Source organism: Sceloporus undulatus, chromosome 4 (assembly GCF_019175285.1).
Source record: "Sceloporus undulatus isolate JIND9_A2432 ecotype Alabama chromosome 4, SceUnd_v1.1, whole genome shotgun sequence".
NCBI lineage: Eukaryota > Metazoa > Chordata > Lepidosauria > Squamata > Phrynosomatidae > Sceloporus > Sceloporus undulatus.
The window spans coordinates 106,058,612-106,065,697 of NC_056525.1; the positions used below are offsets into that span (position 1 = coordinate 106,058,612).

The 7,086-nt window shown below is 43.5% G+C and overlaps 1 protein-coding gene across 1 annotated transcript in view; it reads right to left on the reverse strand.

Moving 5' to 3' along the window:
* The window catches only part of GFI1 (growth factor independent 1 transcriptional repressor), a 39,223-nt gene extending 32,137 nt beyond the window's left edge, over positions 1-7,086 (reverse strand). Inside the window, exons 1-2 of the mRNA XM_042464140.1 lie at positions 6,978-7,086; positions 5,271-5,468 (exon numbers count right to left, since the gene is read on the reverse strand). The gene's annotated coding sequence lies outside the window, so the exon portion shown is untranslated. The remainder of the gene's footprint in view (positions 1-5,270; positions 5,469-6,977) is intronic.

The window sequence follows — 7,086 nt, forward strand, 5'->3', positions numbered from 1 at the left end:
GGTCATAGACCAACGCTGAGACCACTACACTGTATTTGGTCTCCACCCTTGCTCTACCTCAAAGCAAAACTGCAATTGCCCAACCATGGCATTTGCAAAAAAAATGGTGCTCCTCTATAGGTTTTTGGACTGCAAGCTTTACAATTCTACATCACCTGGGGCTGATGGGAGGTATGGGCCAAAATTGCAGTTGTCCATTCCTGGTACTGTATATGCAAAAGAATGGTCACAAATGAGAAATGGCCATAGTCCTCAACCAGCTGGAGAATGCCTCAGCTCCCTGGGACACACTTCACTGCTCTTAAAGTGGGTGTTGTGAATCAAAGGCACTCCAAAGAGAATAGAGTGAGAGATGGATGGTTTGGGCTGCCTCTAGATGCCCAGATGAGGATTAAGGTTCTAACTGGGATTGCCCTACGTGGCCCAACAGTACTTTTACAAATGTTTCACAACATGGTTTTGCAAATGGTCAGCATTCATTGGTTGGAATCCTGTTAGTGACTCTTGCATGTTACATGTGTGGGGTGATCATTCGCAGTGGTGCAACAGATGCATTTGGCTATCAGAGGAGGATGCACTGAGGATGCACATTATGTATTGCAGATGCTCATTGCACATTACACAACAGTATCCCGACACTGCCATGTGTTTTGCAATGTTGTCATTCTGTATGAGCTTGTATAGCACTGGTGTAGCATATCTTCACGTGAAAATGTTTACGCTATGCTGAGGGGATGTGGGACTGCAGCCAGAGTGTGTCACTGCCAATGTTCTCTCCATTTAACTGCCCTCTGATCCCACCTGGCTGTAATTCCCCCTTCTTGCCACCCCTCTTACCCTTGTTTGTGGGTGGCATGTGTTTGTGCGCACACACGTGTGTGTGAGAGAATGAAGATGTCTGGGCAATACATAATTCATCTGATGAAGTGGGTACAGTCCACAAATGCCATAATTAACTGGTCTTTAAGGGCCCTTTGTGGTATTTTTCCACCAAGCACTGCTCCAAAACTATTCCTGGATGCTGTTGTATAATGTATGAATGCAATGTACAATGTGCAACAACTGTGCATAGAGTTAGCATTGTTTAAAGATTGGAGCATTAGATTATGTCTCTGGAGACTGGGGTTCACATTTCTGCTCAGCCATGGAAACCCACTAGGTGACCTTAATCAAGTCACATTCTCTCAGCTTTAGAGAAAGGCAAAGGCAAGCTCCCTCTGAAGAAATCTGGCCAAGAAAAACTCATAATAGGTTTGCCATGGGGGCACATCAAAATAAGAAGCACCACTTGGCTTCTTCCTACAAGATCCTGGGAGTTGTAGTTTTGTGAGGCACCAGCACACTCTGGCAGAGAAGATTAAAGACTTTGGAGTTTATCACACGGGTTTTTTGCAGCTTTTTGCAGCTCATATCCAACATGACTGCGGGTCCAACCATGCGAATTCATGCGATAATGTGATGTATTATCGCACGTAATTCATTGATATGGGTGCTCCTTCCGTGGCGCTTCCACAGTGAATCCAAAGTGACTCCTCATTTAGATGAATTCGGAAAAAAGGGAATTCACAGAATTTGCATTCAAGCTCCCTTCGATTTCACTCCAAATTGGTCTGGTGTGGAATGCAACTTTGCTTCTGCTTTGGTACACCACTGCAACCCCCCCGGGTTTCCCCAAGATGTGGTGCTGCAATTTCCCCCCATTTCCTTTCGCTGATCCTTTCACTTTCAGGGCAACTAATTTTGGGGGAATATATACATGTGTGTATGTGCGTGAATGTGAATATACAGATATGTCTGTCTGTCTGTCTGTCTGTCTGTCTGTCTGTCTGTCTGTCTGTCTGTCTGTCGGAGCACCCATATCAATGAATCACATGCGATAATACATCACTCTATCTATCTATCTATCTATCTATCTATCTATCTATCTATCTATCTATCTCTGTGTGTGTTGAAATTGCTGAAATGGAAGAGAAAATAAAAAAAGGGGATGAAGAAGATACAGAAATATTCACGAGGCAAATATTCATGCAATCACTCAATTACGTGAAACAGGGAACAATAAGTTGTGCCCATTTTCACTCTGGAAACGTACAAGGTCACAATGCGTTCAGACCCCCACTGAGCATGCACAAGGGTGCCGATTTGAATTGTTGAATCCCACCGTTGTGGTAATACAATTTGCACTCTCTGGTTTGCGTGAATCCGCATCACGTGACTTGCCTTGGCTTTGATTCCCCCTCGATTCGGAAGGGCAACAGAAGGGCAACCAGGTGTGATAAAACAGTCACGTTATGCCATGAATTCGCATAGCTGAACCAGGAGTCACCCCGGATCTGAGCTGCAAAAACCTCCGTGTGATAACGGCCTTTGTAAAACTACAAATCCCAGGATTCCATAGGATGGAGTTACACCATTTAAAGTGGTGTCAAACTGCATTATTTCTATAGTGTAGATGCAGGGTCACCATAAGCCTGAAATAACGAAGGCACACAACACACAATCAGCTAGTGCTACTAAAGGGCTAACAGGTGATATTGTTTGATATTGTTTCTCATTATTCCTGCCCCCAAGGGACATCTATCTACATTTTTAAAAATCTTTTGCCTTTTACATACAAGGGTACCCTCTTTTGTCTTGAGAAAATACAGGACTGTGACTAACCTTATCATTTTATTTATTTCCCCCTGTATGATTTTTTTAAAAGAACTTGTCTGATGAAGAAGCCAATGGAGCTTGGAAAGCTTGCATCATGTATTTTGTGCATGTTGGTTGGTCAACTAAAGGTATCTTACTCTATTGGCTTGTTAAAGGCCTGGCTTTGCAGGGCAGGCAAGCCTTCTAAAAGTGCAGCTTCTCTCAGCATAGAAAGTCAATCATAGAGGAAGTCTTGTTAGGTTTTTAAAATATTGACTCATTAATTGATTGATTGATGATTATGGGGAGTAGGTCCTAGAATCCTTCCCCAAACTCTTGGTGCCTGAAGAGGAGGAGGAAGAGATGGGGGGAGGCAAACAGAAAAGACAGGTGGACAGGGAAGGGAAAAAGAAAGAAAGAAAGAAAGAAAGAAAGAAAGAAAGAAAGAGCGGCATCTGTTTTGGCTGAGGAATCATAGGATTTGAAACCCACTGGGTGACCTTGAGCAAGTCACACTATCTCAGCCTCAGGGGACAGCAATGGCAAACCTGTTCTGCACCAATCTTGCCAAGAAAACCCGATAGGGTTGCCATATGTCAGAAATGACTTGAAGGCGCACAACAGCAACAAAAGTTCAAAGAGAGTTAAGTTTTCCCACTTCTGGGAAAGTCAGAGGAATAGATGATGTGTGTGTTGTATGGGGTGGAGAAGGAAAGAGCACACACACACACACACTCTTAGGTCTCTGCCTCGCTGCCCCTTTTCCCTTCCTTCCTTCCTTCCTTCCTTCCTTCCTTCCTTCCTTCCTTTAACAAAGATGCTCTCCATCCATGAATTAGCTCCAGGGGAATCATGGCCTCAACCAGCCTTTGCCTAAGAGCTTGTTGTGGAAACTCTTGCAGGGATAAACACTCCCAGTGGTGTGGCTGAAAATACTTTAACACACAGACACACACACACACTGACACACAGCCAGTCTCTAGGCTTGCTCATTTCCCTTGGGAGCTTAGGTAAGGCTTAAATTTGGAAAAGGTGGGAGGATGTCTAACTGGTTCACCCTCCTCCTCCCTTTTCCCCAGAGAGCCCGATCCAGAGCAGAGTCCCTGTAGGGAAAAAAGAAACCACTGCCCCCTCCCCAAAAAACCACTGTCCCCCCCCCTTTTCCGGGGCTTAGAGGGGGAACAATTTGCTAAATCTCCAAAGGTGCCTGTGGTTTTTGCAGCCCAGCCAAAATCAGCAAGGCTCTGGAGATAGAAGTGTGCATGTGTGTGTGGGGTGCATCTCAGGGACTGTATCGTTATGACTACCCCCTTTTTAGCAGAGCTTTGGTTAACTCCATGCATGAAATCACACCGCCTGTAAAATTAGAAGTCACAAAAACCACAGAGCTGACAGAAAAGGTGCACATGCTCTCACACATAGACACACATCATACTTCCATTAGCAGCTTCATTTTGCAGGTCTCCAACATATGCAAGAGGAGTTGGGGATGATGATAATGATGATATTTATATCACACTTTCCCCCCAAAATAGGGGCTCATAGTGGCTTACAATTTAAAAGAACAGTACAATTTAAACCTTGCTGGTTGCTGGTAAGAAAACTTCACAAACACTCCTTAACCCAGGGCCTACTAAAAAAGAGAGGGCTTCACCACTGCTACTGTGACAGTGACCCTCTGTGGTTAAGATTTGACAACAGGCAGAAACTCAACAGGTGAAGAAGTCTCCTCACCATGCTCAGTAATCTCATGGCTCTGGTTGTCGTTTTTCTTTTTGTTGTTGTGTGTCTTCAAGTTGTTTCCAACTTACGGCGACCCTGTCATGGGGTTTTCTTGGCAAGGTTTGTTTAGAGTGGGTTTGCCATTGCCGTCCCCTGAGGCTGAGTGAGTGTGACTTTTTTTTAAAAAACAACAACAGCATAGCTAGAAATGTGCTGCCCTTCCACAAATCCACTATCTAAAACAGCTGCTACACTCTACCTAATGGTAGAGCTGGTAGAACTGGCGGAGCTTGGGCCAAACTGGATGATTTGTACATTTAGCCCAGGGGTGGGAATCCTGTGTCCCTCCAGATGTGCTTGGAATGCACCACTCCGCATTCCTTACTATTGGTTGTGATGGTTAGGATAGCTGGTCCCTGCATTCCAGCAACATCTGGAGGGCCACATGATCCCAGCCCTGGTCTATTGTGATGGTGAATGGTTACCTAGCCTCTCAGCAGACTTTATGTGCATGCCCTGCTACTAGATTCTTCTGAATGAATATGTCAAACTCGGGACATTCCATATATTAAGGTTGTGGTTTACAGACATGTTTTACAGTAGGCACAAAGCCATCAGGTGAAGCCTTATCCATCACTGACCCCACACCAGGTGGGGTTCTGCCAGTTCCTTCCTCTGACATTGTACAGCACCTGGCATTCAATGATGGTTTCCCATCCAAGTACTAACCAGGACTGACCCTCCTTGGCTTTCAAAATCAGGCAGGATTTTCATGCCTTTAGGTTATTTAGGTCTGCTAAATGTATGCTTATCATTAAAGGTGTCTTGTCTACTGGAAGAACAATGAACAGGATGAAGGAGCAGCCAAATGCATATTTGGACTGTGGTAAAAAAGGGATGGAGAACATATGGACCTTGAGATGTTGCTGGACTCCATCTTCTGTCATTCTGCACCAGAGTTCATGCAGGCTGGGCAATTCTAGGAGTTGTATTCCCCCAACGACTTTCCAAGTTCTGTACTGGGTTACACTGTGAACTTAGATGGTATAAGTTAGCTTCCTAGATCTACTTCAGGCATCTTATTATATTTTGTACATTGCTGGTCACTCCACCTGGAAAAAAAATGGGTATAGAGTTGGGTAAAAGATGTAAAATTGAGCAACCTCAGTTATCCAAGTGCTGAAGCAATTTTTCAATGGGTGCAATTCCTGTATTATACATATTTAAAGATTTTGTACGTAGTCCAAGATGCTTTATGTGATCAGTCTTTATGAAAGAGAAATAAATAAATATCTGCTGGAGGGGGAGGGGAGTTGGTAAAGATGGAGATTTCAGAGGTGTGTAAAATCATGCAAGGTGTGGAGAGAATGGAATAGGATGACGTTTTTCTTCCTCTCTCCTTAGAAGCTGGGGTATCCTGTACTGAAACTGAACAGTGAGAGATTCAAGACAGAGAAAAGGAATCCCTTCTTCAGCTAGTGCATTATTAACCTGTAGAATTTTAAGCCACAAGATGCAGTGATGGATGCCAATGTGTGTGGCTTTAAAAGGGGTTTAGGTATGTTCATGGATTGCTAAATAGTACCCCCAGCATTAGAAAAGGTACACTGGAAAGATGAGGGAACATGAACAGGTGAGTGCTGGGGATTCCCAGTGCTGTCTGGCTGGCTAAGGTGGGAACAGAATGCTGGACTTGATAGGACTTTGATCTGATCCAGGCTTTGACTGTATTCTTACATGGCTAAATATTACATAACGTTGGGTTTATAACTAGCCACATACAAAGGAAAATAAACAGATGGTCCTTTTGACTCAAGCAGAGCCAGGGAAGGCCAGTTCTGATGTAGCTGCATAAATTGGGAGAGTTTATCCCTAGTCATTGTAATCTTGCTTTTAACAAAAATCGTGGTTTGTACCATCAAAAAAAGCTATGATAGAAGTTGTGCAAAATATCAGTGCAGTTCTTGTTGCATCCACTTGAAGGCAATAAAGCCATCAGTTCAAAGCAATGGACTAGAACCAATCTTTGGCATAGATCTGGAGACGCCAAGAATCCACCATCTCCCAAGCTCAGAAAAGTTACTTTTTTGAGATAACAGCTCCCAGAATCCCTTAACCATTGGCCACACTGGCTGAGGGATTCTGGAAGTTGTAGTCCTTCCTTCCTTCAAAAAACACCATCACCTTTTCCAGGTTTCATACCCAGTAAACATTTGGGAAAGCTATGCATATGATCCCCATAAAGTTTACTTTACTCCTAAAGTACTTGGCACCTGTTTCTTCTAAGACAGTCCTGGTACAACCCAGTTTTCTGGATGTCTTTTGCAAAGTAAGTTCCTATACAATTCTCATATAGTCTGAATAGTAATGGCATACAATCTCTATAGCCACTGATCTTGCCATATCACTGGACCAAACCATGTAGTAAGCCCAATACAAGTTTGCCACCTCCTGTGTGTATTTGTAGGAGTCTCATACTAGTGATCATTTAGCCAATAGACTACTGACCTTACATTTTGCCTTCTCTGAAACAACGGTTGCTGAATTCATGGGGTATATTCCAGACAGTAAAGGAATAGCATTTTAGGAAGAAATTGTATATATAATATAAGTTTGCAAACCTTTCAGACCCAAAATGATGGCATCAAAGGAAAATCTTGTTAAACACGCCAAAAACTGCAAAACAATCCTTATGATGAGGGCTGTGATGAGCGTGAAGGTTGCCAAAGC